The following is a 13,865-nucleotide window of genomic DNA, read 5'->3' as shown; positions in this document are numbered from 1 at the left end:
CCGGTCCCACGGGACGAGGCCACAGAGACCCTAGCTGAGTTGGAACAAGACCTAGAGCGTCTTACGACAGACATACCAGAGACTACTATAGATGATATTCCTATCAGGCTTCAGCGCTATGTAGTCGCAGTCCCAGGACCTTTTAGGAGGTTCTTGTGTAGGGTGGCGCGTGCAGTGGTGTCGTATAGAGAGCATCACCAGTGATTGGATGGTCGTTTTTGTAGACACATGTGACATTTTGGTTTTTTGTACTTATCATTTTTGCCGATCATAAGGTGTTTTTCAACCTATGATCGAAGACGATGTATTTTTTGACACACTCCTATCTATATATATCATTATTACCGGCTTATCTTGTTAAACATGTGTGATTAAATGTTTTTAAATTTACATGTATGATTATCGCAAATGTCTGTTTAACATTCGAGAAGCAATTGCATCTGCTAATGTATTTAAAGACCTTGGAATATGCTGATATTCAATGTAATCAAATTCACGTTCCAAGAGACGCACTCTAAAAAAAAACCTTAATAACACTGGATTTCTAATGGCATACACTCTATTAAGCTGTAATACAATGAGTTCAGAATCTAACCTCACTATCAAACTCCGAATCCCAAATGAAATAGATTCAGACAATAATTCAGTCACTGCACTGTATTCTGCAATGTTGTTTGTTGTTTGACCGAGGCTTACCCCATGCATAGAAACTAACTCGTCAGAGGGCGAATAGATAACCCAAGCTGCAGAAGAGATATTCGATGTACTACGACAAGCACCATCAGCAAATCCGATGTATGTTTGGAGAGGCATCGACATCTGCAAACATCAAGCGTAAAACCAAGATAAGCAAAATAACGACGAAAAACACACTTTCTAAGCTAAGCACACTGTCTAAATTAACAAACACACCAGCTAGAAAGAAAAACATAACCTAACTAAAATCTCCATACCCATCATTTAAGCATAATACCTCTTTAAGTAAAGTCCATTTCTGGGTTTACCTAAAGAGTCCCCGTCAAAATCTACCAGCTCATAGGCCCCTTTTGCTAGCTTTCGCTTGACAATGTAGGGCCCATGCCACATAGGAACGAATTTTCCAGCACCTAATTTATCGTGAGCTTGATCATATAATAGCACTAGGTCTCCTTCCAAAAAATTTCGAGGGGTCACATTTCGATCATACTGAGATTTCATACGTTTTGCATGAGTCTCGATCGCTAATGTAGCATCACGTCAAGTCTCATCTAATTGAGCTAAGTATAATAAACACTTCTCCTCTTCGGAAGTAGCTGGAAGTAATTCGACAGCCATTTGAAGTGACGAGATTTCGCATTCAATGGGCAGCACAGCTTCCAAACCATAAACTAGTTGGAATGGAGTGAACCCTGTTGATGTTTTCACTGAGGTTCGGTACGCCCAAAGCGCGGAAAATAACATGTTGTGCCAATTCAACCGATGAATACCAATGATTCGTCGGATCATGATAACTAAAACTTTGTTGATGGACTCAACCAGACCGTTCGCTTGTGGATAATAAGGAGTTGAGCTATCGTGACACAAACCAAGCTGGCCTATAAGTTTTGTCATCATAACGTTTCGAAAATGGTGCCCATGGTCAGTGATTATCGCTTGTGGGACACCAAACCTAGCAATAATGTGATTGAATACGAAAATTGCAGCTGTCTTGCCGTCTGCCTCGAATGTAGGCATCACCTCGGCCCACTTAGTAAAATAATCAATCGCAAGGATGATATACGCATGCCCCCCGGCCGAGTGAGGGTTACATGTAATAAAATCGATACCCCATTTGGCAAAAGGACCAACGAAAATTATAGGGTGGAGAGGAGCAGGTGGAGCGCGCATCTTGCGATCAAACACTTGACAGTTGTGGCATTTCCGGACCGCGATAATACAATCTTTAAACAAGGACGGCCAGAAGTAGCCAGCGCGCAATATCTTTTGGGCTGTGGCATACCCAGACATATGGCCGCTGTTAGACTCCGTCTCATGTCAGAGATTGATTCTTCTTCAAAACAGGGTTTTGAAGAAGAAATCATTTAAATGTTGCTTTTTAGATTATGTAATTTGTTCTTCAGCTCTTCAACTGGCAGCGACTTCAAGCTCCTACCTCTGTAAAAGCACAAAGAAAACAAAGCATACATCAGAATCTACTGTTGAGGAATTTGGTCAACTTTTATCTTCATATGGTTTCAACTATCATGGCGCAGAGGTTCCCTACAGTGGCACCCTTGGTACAGAGCTTACTTGTGAAATATTCATTGGTCCAGTTTACTATCAATGACTTCGACATATGGTTTCAGATGAATTTCAGGACAATGTCTTTGTGCAATTATTTTTCTCTATCCAGTATCGTGTTGTGAAACAGAATGCTGACGATGCATTTTATGAGCTGCAAAATCTTCAAGAATAAATTCAAGCTTATGTGTTTGATGTGGTTCGAGCAAATGTTCCAAAGATGAATTTGGATGAATTATTTGAGCAAAAGGGCGATGTTGCCAAAGTTGTGTTAGAAGAGCTTGAAAAAGCAATGGGGTCATATGGGTATAACATACAACAGTTGATATAGTTCCGGATCTTTCAGTACAGAAGGCAATGAATGAGATCAATGCAGCTCAATGACTTCAACTTGCAAGTGTGTTGGATGAAGTTAGAGAGGGGTCGCGTGGGAAAGAGAATTCTTCTGGAAAATTGATGCTGGAAAATTGATGTTGCAGATCCAGATCTTGATCAAATATTCATAGCCTCATATACCCTTGTAAGTCTTCGCAGCATATCTATGTGACCTTTATTGGATGAATTTCTGATCTGGTAGCCTCTCTTTCGGTGAACTAGACTAAATTTTGGGAATCAAATTGGTATTCTCTAAGGCTCATGTTTGTTGACTGTGATATTTTCTAAAGCTCGCAGTCTATTACAGTGATCTGAATACATTTCTCTGTGGGTTACATATCGCTTTGTCTAAATAATTCAGTGGTTAGATTCATAATTTGTGGATCGTATTGCCGAAAGAAATGGATCGCACCATAATTTTGACGCATTTTTTGTGGCTTGTGTAACTTGGATTGCACATTACCATGATTCTGAGGCAATATTTTATGTAGCTCACTTGCTCCATCTCCGTGGAAGCGATCTGAATTGCTGATCACATTTATATCTAGCTCATTACAGTGGCTTGTTACAATTGGGCACTGCATTCATGGTTATTACTGTGATCACATGCTCAAAGTCTATAAATTTGTGGTTCTTGCTCGCATCACTCTCTGGTTCGTTGGCATACATTGCGGTATATAACATTGAATAAACAAGCGGAGAAGATGATAGATTGTTTTTTACTAATTTAGGCGGAGAACGTCGGTTTGCTTCACTTGTTGCTAAGAGATTAGAATCTCTGGGAGCATTAACGCAAGGTGACCGTAGGGCTGGGCCATCATTGAGTGCATATAACTATGATAGTGTTTATGGAAAGAGGGCTCTTCATATGTTGTATAAAGCTATCATTGTGCAGAGCGATCAACCTGTTTTACCTCCGAATTGCTTAGTTGGAGAGCGTGAGAAAATTCAAGAATTTCATAGTTTGGCAAAGGCAGCATTGATATCAGTTGGAATCATTAGGGATGCAATACCTGAAAGAACTGGTAAAGATACATGGAAATTGTCAGGTCGGATACTTGAAGGAACTGATAAAGATGATGTTGGTCGTGTCTTGAATCGCATTTTGGGATTGGCACCTGATATCCAAAAACGGATTTTTGAGTATTTTACTCTGTTCACATTAATGATTGATCGTGGAATGACATTTGAGGCTGCGTCTGGGTTGTTAGATCAGAATGCTAAGATTGCTGGCTGTCGAGTAATTGATGATCGCTGCAAGGCTTAGAGCGTGGCGAAATGGTGAGATGGTGTTTGAAGGGCATATAGCTGGGCATTGACCTGTAGTGATTTTCTCCTATCAAAATGCGCTTCAAGGATCAGCTGTATTGAAAAAATCGGTTTCATTCAACGGGAAGAGCGAACAGTCATAGAGTAAACGCCTATATTTAAACAAAGACATCAACCGCAACAGAAAAATAGGAAACAATTTCCTATTTCAAGACCTCAGAAATCAAAAAGATCTGCGCTCCATGTTTATTAGTCATCAGAGGATTTTTAGAAAAAACGCTCTTTTCTATTATTGTAAAACAGCGCCCTGATTGTGGGGTCGATCTGTTGTTTTTGTTTTAGAATAGTTTATAAAAATAATCATTTGTAATAAAAAGAGAGTGAGTTGAAGAGAGGGGAGAGTTCTGAGGGCTGAGAGCTGGTGGAGAACAGAGCTTTCAATGTACAGTTTTTGGCAGGGATTTTTAATGAAATTTCACAGCTCTGACTTCTAAGATTCCTGTGGCATGATAATTTAGCATAAGTTTTTCTCTTGTTTCATATGTAATCTGTTATGTTTCATTTCACTACATGATCATTTCTAACTAAACAAATGAAGTGTTTAGGTAAGAATTCATGCTTGCCATGCTCTGCCTATAAGTTTGTTCATGTTTAATGTTTTCTACTGTTTAAGGAGGATTCAAAGTTATTGTTTGCCCTCCTTAGCTCCTCATCAGTCTTGCCATCCCATTTAAATCTAGATTTGGTGTTAAATTTTCTTGCCTACCTTGCCTCAGTCGATAATCTGTGTTGTTCATTATATTTCTCTGTTCAAGCTGTGATTTGCCACCAAAAGCCCAGAAAAACCCCGTGATTTAATTAAAAAACCCCAAATCAACCTTTCTAATCAGTTTACTAGCCTAATATCAGTGTTACCTTATTGGTCATCTCATCCCATTGAAGATCTGCTGAGTTTGACCGGAGAGAGCCTTCTCCTGCCCCATAGGGCTAGCTACGTGGCTAAATGGTTTGATGTTGCCTTGAGGTTTACCTTTCTCAGCCTGAGGTGAAATTTCAAGCGCTAACAACCGCCACACGCTCCAGAGTGACAGTCATTCAAAACCCTTTCAGCTTCCTCGTGAGTTAAGCAACGGTGAAAAACCAAGTCCGCCCCACGGCGATAAAGAGTATCTCTAATAATTTTGTACTGTTGGGACTGGAATCGAATTTTCCGACGTTCCGACATTGAAACTTCTGGCCGAAAGGATTGGGTCTGGAGATAGATGTTTATATCCCCATACCACGGATCTAAAGTGCTGATGAGAAACAAAGATTCGTCCGCAATGGGTTCCTCTGCCACAGTTTCTGTGTCAGCACGCAGGAAGTCACACATTAACTCAACAAAAACTAAAGATTTCTTAGACTTAGATTTTTCAAACTCCAAGTCGAACTCTTGCAGGATAACGATCCATTTAGAGTACTTGCCCCCTAGCAATTGTTTAGTCAAAATGTAGATCATAGGGTTGCAATCCGAAATAACTGTAGTTTTACGGAGTAGAATGTAGTGACGAAAATGTTGGACAACTTGAACGGCTACCAATGCCAATTTCTCCACATGTGAATATTTGAGCTCCATTGGATTTAAGGTCCGACTAAGGTAATATATCACATGTTCCGTTCCGAATTCATCTTCCTGTACTAAGACCATACCAATGGTGGAATGAGCGGCGGCGAGGTACAAAAAGTAATCCTGGTTGTAATTGGGAGGATGCAGCAACAGTGCATGGGTTAACGCGTGCTTGAGTGCATCAAAAGATTTCTGAGCTATCTCATCCCAAGAGAATTGAGCGTTTTGTTTCAACAACCGGGTAAAACCCTTTGTAATCTCGGCGTAGTTAGGAATGAATCGGCGCAAAAATTTTGCTTTCCCCTGCAAACTTTGGAGTTGGCGAAGACTCGAAGGAGGATGCAATTTGATGATAGCTTCTACCTTCGAGGGATCGATGCGGATGCCGGCTTTTGAAACTACAAATCCCAGCAATCGTCCCACTTCTATACAGAAGACACATTTGTGTGGGTTCAACCGAATCCGATAATGCCTACACCTCATGAAGATTGCTCGTAAATGGACAAGGTGATCAGCTCGATGTAAGGAGTGAGCGGGCAAATCATCGAGATACGGTTGCACAATGTGTTTGATGTCATGAAACGCATAAGACATCGCCCTTTGAAAAGTGGCTCCGGCATTCTTAAGTCCAAAAGGTAATTTGCAATAAGCAAATGTCCCCCATGGACAAATGAAAGCCGTTTTTGGTTGATCGGCAGGTAGAATATTGATTTGGTTGTAACCGAAAAAACCGTCCATAAAGGAAAATATTTCACTTCCGGCACAATCATCAATTATTTGATCGATATAGGGTGTTGGGTAGTTGTCCTTGGGACAAGCACAATTAATATCCCTATAGTCGATACATATTCTTATTGTTCCCTGTTTTTTGTTAACCGGAACAATATTCGATACCCAATCCGTTAACGGGATCGGATAAATGAAACCTGCTTTCAACAACTTCTCAACTTCTGCTTTAATTGCAGCCGCTTTTCGTGGGTGAATTTGAAGCAAACGTTGCCGGACGGGTTTAGCGTCCGGGTAAGTCTTGATCTCATGGACAACAATTGCGGGATCAATTCCTGGTATTTCCTCATAGGACCAGGCAAATACGTCGCGGAATTCTTGAAATAGGGCCTTGTATGTCTGAATTTCGTCATCTGAACACGAGGCACCTATATGAATGTGCTCAAGAATTCCGCGCTTGACTGAAATGTCAATGGGAATAGTGCGAGAAATGTTTCCCAAATTCAGCTCTGAATCAGGATGTTTCATTGGACTCTGAGCTTCTTTGACATATTCAGCTGTAAAGATTGATGAGAAATCGTTTTCAAAACGATCATCCTCAGGTAAAAACGAAGATCTATGATGGAGATCTTCGCATGGTAAATCGTCTACATAGAGGACTTCACAAAGTTGTTCGTCAGATGACACAACTTCGGGAAACGTTATTAACTCCGAGGTTGACGTGAAAAGTGATTCCTCATGGACCACATTCATTTGGTCGATTTTTGTTGAACGCCGGTCGGTAAAAGACTGCACGATGTTGGGCTTCATCATTCTTTAGGCGTGTGATTTGAATTTGTTTGTTTCTTTAGAGACTTTAGCCGGTTTGCTTTGAGATTTTACTTTGTTTGCGTGTGCAGTAGTTAAAAGTTTTTAACTGTGGCTGAATTACCGAGACAGTCCCGTAGACTTCGGGGCCAGTCACCTGAGATTGTAACTGTGGCCGATTTATTGAGGAAGTCCCGTAGACTTCGGGGCTAACCTTCTGAAGACGTCCCGAGTCATTACGAAGGTTTGAAAGTCCTTGTAACTCCTAGTGGCAGTAAAATAGGTTCACCTGAAGAAGGACAGTATTCGTTGGTAGTTCATCCTGATTACCAAAGTCTAGAAATAGGTTATAATCCCGAAGCTATTGCAGTTTCCGAGCTTGCTGGTAGTTTTTCATCTACTAGTGATATAGGCAAAGAACCTGAGATATCTGAACCTGTTACTCCAACTTCTAGTGCTCTTGATTCACTTAGGGTAGAAAGAGTCATCACCGAAAATCTTCCTTCTGGTTTGATAGCTATTGAAGAACTTGCTCCAGAAGAAGAAATAGGCGTCCCTATCCCTGAAGATCAACCTACTATTGATCTAAGGGAAAGTGAATCCATTTTTTACAGTCCACCTAGAAGTACTACTTGGTATCTTTCATTAACTAATTATTTGGACAACTCAGGGTCAAGTTTTTCTCCACCTCGTACTCCTTATCCACCTGGAGGTATTTATACTCCTGTAAATATGTCAGGTCAGTCGTCTATGTTTACTCAATCTCCTGAATCTTTCTTGTACGTCGGTCCTTCTGTTCCCTTTGGGTATCAGTCACTTTCTGGTACTTTTGCGGGAGCATCTCCTCAACCCATTGAACATGGGTTATTAACTGGAAACAATGGTAATAAACTGTTGGGTGTAGGAGACATTTACATGAAGTCTTCTACTATGAAAAAGTTGGTGAAACCAGTGGAGTCGCCATTTTGTCATGCGGAAAGAGTCAATTTTGCGGAAAAAACCAACCTCCCTAGAAGCTAAGGCTTTCTAGTGACAAACAAGACAATTAAACACTATCTTTCCCTAAATATGCATTTAGAATACAAGCAATCAGGTGTTTATAACATACCTTTAGTCCAACGCTTTGTAGCAGTCCAGCTTTGCCGATCCAGATGAGCTCCTCCTTCTCTTCGAAACCTGCATTCACTAACAAGCAAACGATTACATAGCACCTGAATAACTTATAAAATAAAACATATTCATCATAAAAACCAAGGAGTATATGAAACAAATTATGTATAACAACTTGTTGAGAAAAATGAGCTTAATTGTATTAAGTGGAAACAAAAGAAACCATTACAACCATTGCCTTGGTGTTGTGCAGGTCCCTCCCAGGGTCCAACAAGAGTTCTCCTTTACTTTGATCAGCTCACCCACTTCCAAATGAAGCTAAGAAAGGATGGGAATCTCTCCTCTCAAGTTCTATAAGGGAGTCCTAATTCCAGCAGCATCTACCCTTAGGAATGTTCAGCTTTCAACCTCCCCTCCCTCTGGCCCAATGCCTATATTTATAGTGCTTTAGAGGAAGTTAATCAGGTCCACCATCAATGGGACAAGCCCCTCTTTGAATGGGATAGCTCCCCTCTTGATGGGATAAGTTCCTCTTTCATAGGGATACATGAACCATCTGGAGGCGCTCAATACACGTCAAACAAACTTCTAGAATGCTCTAGAATCAACCACAAGTAACATTTTTGAAGTAAAACTCGCGCCTTTTGACCTTTACAGGGGTACGCACCCACCCCTTTACAGACAGAGCGTACAAGTACGCAGGGAATGTGAACTTGAGGTGCGTACACGCAGGTAAGGCTAAGAGAAACTGCGTACCTAGAGTTATATAGATTTTTAAAGACTTTCTCTCTTTCTTGGAGTTTGACATGAAGAGTAGAGGTATAAGACTTGCCAAGGAGGATAGTATGACAGTTGATGGAGCCATACTAACTGCAAATAGTCATGGTGACAAATTTTAGTGTAACAGATTGCCCCCTAAAGTGCGAAGCCTGTAGTAGATTAGGTTTCATGTCATCTAGGAAGGGTGAAGTACTTTATCATTTCAAGGATTATCTTGTGGAGAGCCCAGTCGGAACCTGCAAATATTCAACACAAAATACATATATAAGATCATATCATCACTGAGGTAGGCATTCCCATACTCAGATTGAAAATTTTAACTGAGGGTAGATGCTGCTGGAATTAGGACTCCCTTATAGAGCTTGAGAGGAGAGATTCCCATACTTTCTTAGCTTCATTTGGAAGTGGGTGAGCTGATCAAAGTAAAGGAGAACTCTTGTTGGACCCTGGGAGGGACCTGCACAACACCAAGGCAATGGTTGTAATGGTTTCTTTTGTTTCCACTTAATACAATTAAGCTCATTTTTCTCAACAAGTTGTTATACATAATTTGTTTCATATACTCCTTGGTCTTTATGATGAATATGTTTTATTTTATGAGTTATTCAGGTGCTATGTAATCGTTTGCTTGTTAGTGAATGCAGGTTTCGAAGAGAAGGAGGAGCTCATCTGGATCAGCGAGGCTGGACTACTACAAAGCGTTGGACTAAAGGTATGAAGCCCAACATCATCGAATTCAGTGCAGAAGCGGCGGGTGGAACAGTTACCCCGACAACCTGCTTAATGAATAGACCAGCACAAGTTCCTCCACTTTAACCGTCTCGAGTGAAGTGAACCCCCCGGAAAATCCAAGTGAGTCTAGCTGACGTCTGCTCCAAGTACAGTGGGATCTTCCCTCCACCGTCACCTTGGGTAGAACCCTAAAGATAATGGTCACTAAGGTCACCAACAACAACAAATACACCTGGGGGAACAGTCTACGATCCGATAGCACGCAAGGGCAGAGTATCAAGCTCAATCCCCTTGCCGGCTCCTTGACAATAATCCAAGGTTTATCGACAAGTGACCCCAGGCTCCTCGACAACAATCGGAGGTTTACCGTTTGTAGTACGTGCGTATCTGGCGTCGTTCCCAATGAAGGAGGATTGATCCCCTCACTGGTTTGGACACGATCTCGTGCTTCTCCTTTAAGAGGAGCTTTCCAGAGCATAAATGTAACAGTTGGATTTATCCTACCACAAGATGAGCTGCTTGTTTGGTTTTGCTGTCTTGGAGAGTTAATTACTCTCCTACTCCAAGACACTAGCCTGATCTATGTTGGTGTTTCAGAGCCCTAGTAAATAAAAAGTTACTAAGTTAATTTTACTTTAAGCGTTAATTTTTATGGCTTTTCTTTAGGACAAAAGGTAGTGGAGATGAAACTGATGGTGTGTAGACTCGACTCAAATCCACTAAAAAGATGCACCTAGGATGATTTATACTATTTTTCTTTTTTCAATGAATTCCCTAGCTAAGAGAGTTGGAGAATGCAAAATTGATATAAAGACAACTTTCTTGACAATGAAAATCAAAGAAACAACCTCTTTATCTTTTCCAAAGCATACAACACATGACCGCTAATTATTTCACGAAAATTCCTTTCTCTTTTCAAAGACTTCAAACGCTACTAAAACAAACTTTTCTTCAAAAGAGATTTTTTGTATTTTTTCCTATATTAACAAAGCATGTAAAACTACTTTAACAAAAATCAAGTTTAAAAAATCTATGATAATCAAATCAATTTTACCTAAAAGAAAATCTAAGAGAAATTCACCTAAAAGCAAATCTAATGAGGCAAAAGCCTACCAAGTATAATTCCAGGATGTTTTACTCAGTTACAATTCAACCAAGGACTCGTTCATGCAGAATCATAAACCAGTCAAAAACAAAAATCAAAATCTTTTGTTCTTTTTCTTAAGAATGAAATTCACAACTTTAACCAACAAGCTTTGTCGAAATTCCGCAAAGAGACATCACAAAGGTAGGTTTCTCACACAGGTGGATTTTATGAAAGGTCCGACTCCTAAGAAGACTGAAAAGACCAGGGAGATCCAAGGTTTTACAACTTCTAAAGCCAAAGTCACTATAGGACCAATGCAAAAATCAAACCTTAGGGCTAGAATTTCTATGAATTTCACTAAAACCCTTGATACTAATGAAGCAAGCTTAGATGAAGACTTTTGACAGGTAACCAGTGGATCTGGGCAGCAAAAAACAAATTATAAACAAAATCTAAGAAGCAAAAAGGAAAAATTTAAATTTTCTCAACTTTTGACAGGGTACACAGGCAGCCTGTTTGCACAGGTGCGTGTACGCTCTGTGTACAAAGCTGCAGTCCGTACAAGTATGCACTGTGCTTAACGCAGAGGCTGCGTACTTCTAGCAAAACCAAGAAAAGTAAAATCTAACTTAACCCTAAGCTATTCCACCCAAATTCACAGTCAATCAGTCAAAAACCAGAAAGAAAACAACTTTTCTCAAATCAAAGTATCAATCAAAAGAGAAATCAATCAAATCCATGGATTCCCCATTGGAGTCGCCATTTTGTCATGCGGAAAGAGTCAATTTTGCGGACAAAACCGACCTCCCTAGAAGCTAAGGCTTTCTAGTGACAAACAAGACAATTAAACACTATCTTTCCCTAAATATGCATTTAGAATACAAGCAATCAGGTGTTTATAACATACCTTTAGTCCAACGCTTTGTAGCAGTCCAGCCTCGCCGATCCAGATGAGCTCCTCCTTCTCTTCGAAACCTGCATTCACTAACAAGCAAACGATTACATAGCACCTGAATAACTCATAAAATAAAACATATTCATCATAAAGACCAAGGAGTATATGAAACAAATTATGTATAACAACTTGTTGAGAAAAATGAGCTTAATTGTATTAAGTGGAAACAAAAGAAACCATTACAACCATTGCCTTGGTGTTGTGCAGGTCCCTCCCAGGGTCCAGCAAGGGTTCTCCTTTACTTTGATCAGCTCACCCACTTCCAAATGAAGCTAAGAAAGGATGGGAATCTCTCCTCTCAAGCTCTATAAGGGAGTCCTAATTCCAGCAGCATCTACCCTTAGGAATGTTCAGCTTTCAACCTCCCCTCCCTCTGGCCCAATGCCTGTATTTATAGTGCTTTAGAGGAAGTTAATCAGGTCCACCATCAATTGGATAAGCCCCTCTTTGAATGGGATAACTCCCCTCTTGATGGGATAAGTTCATCTTTCATAGGGATACATGAACCATCTGGAGGCGCTCAATACACGTCAAACAAACTTCTAGAATGCTCTAGAATCGACCACAAGTAACTTTTTTGAAGTAAAACTCGCGCCTTTTGACCTTTACAGGGGTACGCACCCACCCCTTTACAGACAGAGTGTACAAGTACGCAGGGAATGTGAACTTGAGGTGCGTACACGCAGGTAAGTCTAAGAGAAACTGCATACCCAGAGTTATATAGATTTTTAAAGACTTTCTCTCTTTCTTGGAGTTTGACATGAAGAGCAGAGGTATAAGACTTGCCAAGGAGGATAGTATGACAGTTGATGGAGCCATACTAACTGCAAATAGTCATGGTGACAAATTTTAGTGTAACAGATTCCATTAGAGAAATTTTGAGGAACTTGTATATACCCAACTGGCAGATGTTTCCTTTTTTTTGACTTGATGTATGATGAGCCTTAGACGACTTCTTTCTTTTCTTCAATGTTCATTGAGGTTCCCAAGAGCTATATATCCTACATGTTTGTATGCCATGGATTTTGTCATTCATGACTCCCATGGTAATGTCACGATCTCTTGTTTCTAATGCTTCCATGATGCCATGATGCATCTTATTATCATAGTCATATCTTATAATACAAGATTTAGGAGCTTATGATAGGACCCTTTTGTGAGGGATACTATCTTACTCATAGGAGAGATTTGATAATCCCTCTTTCCTTGGCCCTTTTCTTTAGCTTCCTCCATATTTCAGTGATATGAGCTTCCAAGATCTTTCTATAGCATTGAATCTTTACTATACTTAATTTTGCCTTTGCTTGAGGACCAACCTTGATTTTCCTTTTTGCACATGGTTGAATTCTTTTATCCTTTAATACTATAGACTGCAACTTGTCTTTCTCTATCTAGCATAGAGACCACAAATTGTCAGGTGAGGTAACTTTCTTTGTTTATTGATATTTGTTACCTTGCTCATCAATGATGACTAACTTCTCATCATCTTTCCTAGATCCTCATGAAGTTTTTCCTTCATTCTTTGATACCTTTACTATTGTGTAGGTCTAAGTGACCTTCTTTACTTTAATTTCCGAGAGTATATCTAGCATTTCATATATCTCTCTTTATGTCTCCTCTTATGCTATTTAGGTATAAGAGGAATTTTGAGTGATATCATATGAAAACTATGAATCTCTTGATGGATTCAAACAATGCTTGACCTTCATAGACCTTTTCATAGATACCAATGATTTCTCTTTTCTATGAGGATTATGAAAATCCTCCTTATTCTATGCAAGGACTTTCGATTATCTAACCAATTTATAAATCCCCTTTCAATCATGAAATCATTTAACCAAATATGATTATGAAATTGAATTATACTTACTTGGTGTGTGAAGAGGAGATATTAAACTTGATGCTTATTTTGCTTGAGATGCCCATAATTAGTATCCTTTCATCACGACTTCCTTGGAGGCCTTCTAGAACCATGACATCAGTGGTCTTGACATCACAGAGGCTGCTTCACGACCTTCCCAATTCATCTATAAGGTACTTTTGACTTCAACATATTGTTGACATATTAGTGATACTATGTTATGATCCGAGCACCATGCTATTGAGATCATAATCATAGACAAAATTCAAGACTATGACAAGTATATTGGTATGGCACT

This window comes from Pinus tabuliformis, chromosome Q, assembly GCF_031772625.1.
Source record: "Pinus tabuliformis cultivar Carrire ecotype Pingquan chromosome Q, CPIR1, whole genome shotgun sequence".
Lineage (NCBI taxonomy): Eukaryota > Viridiplantae > Streptophyta > Pinopsida > Pinales > Pinaceae > Pinus > Pinus tabuliformis.
This window is presented reverse-complemented; position numbering follows the sequence as displayed.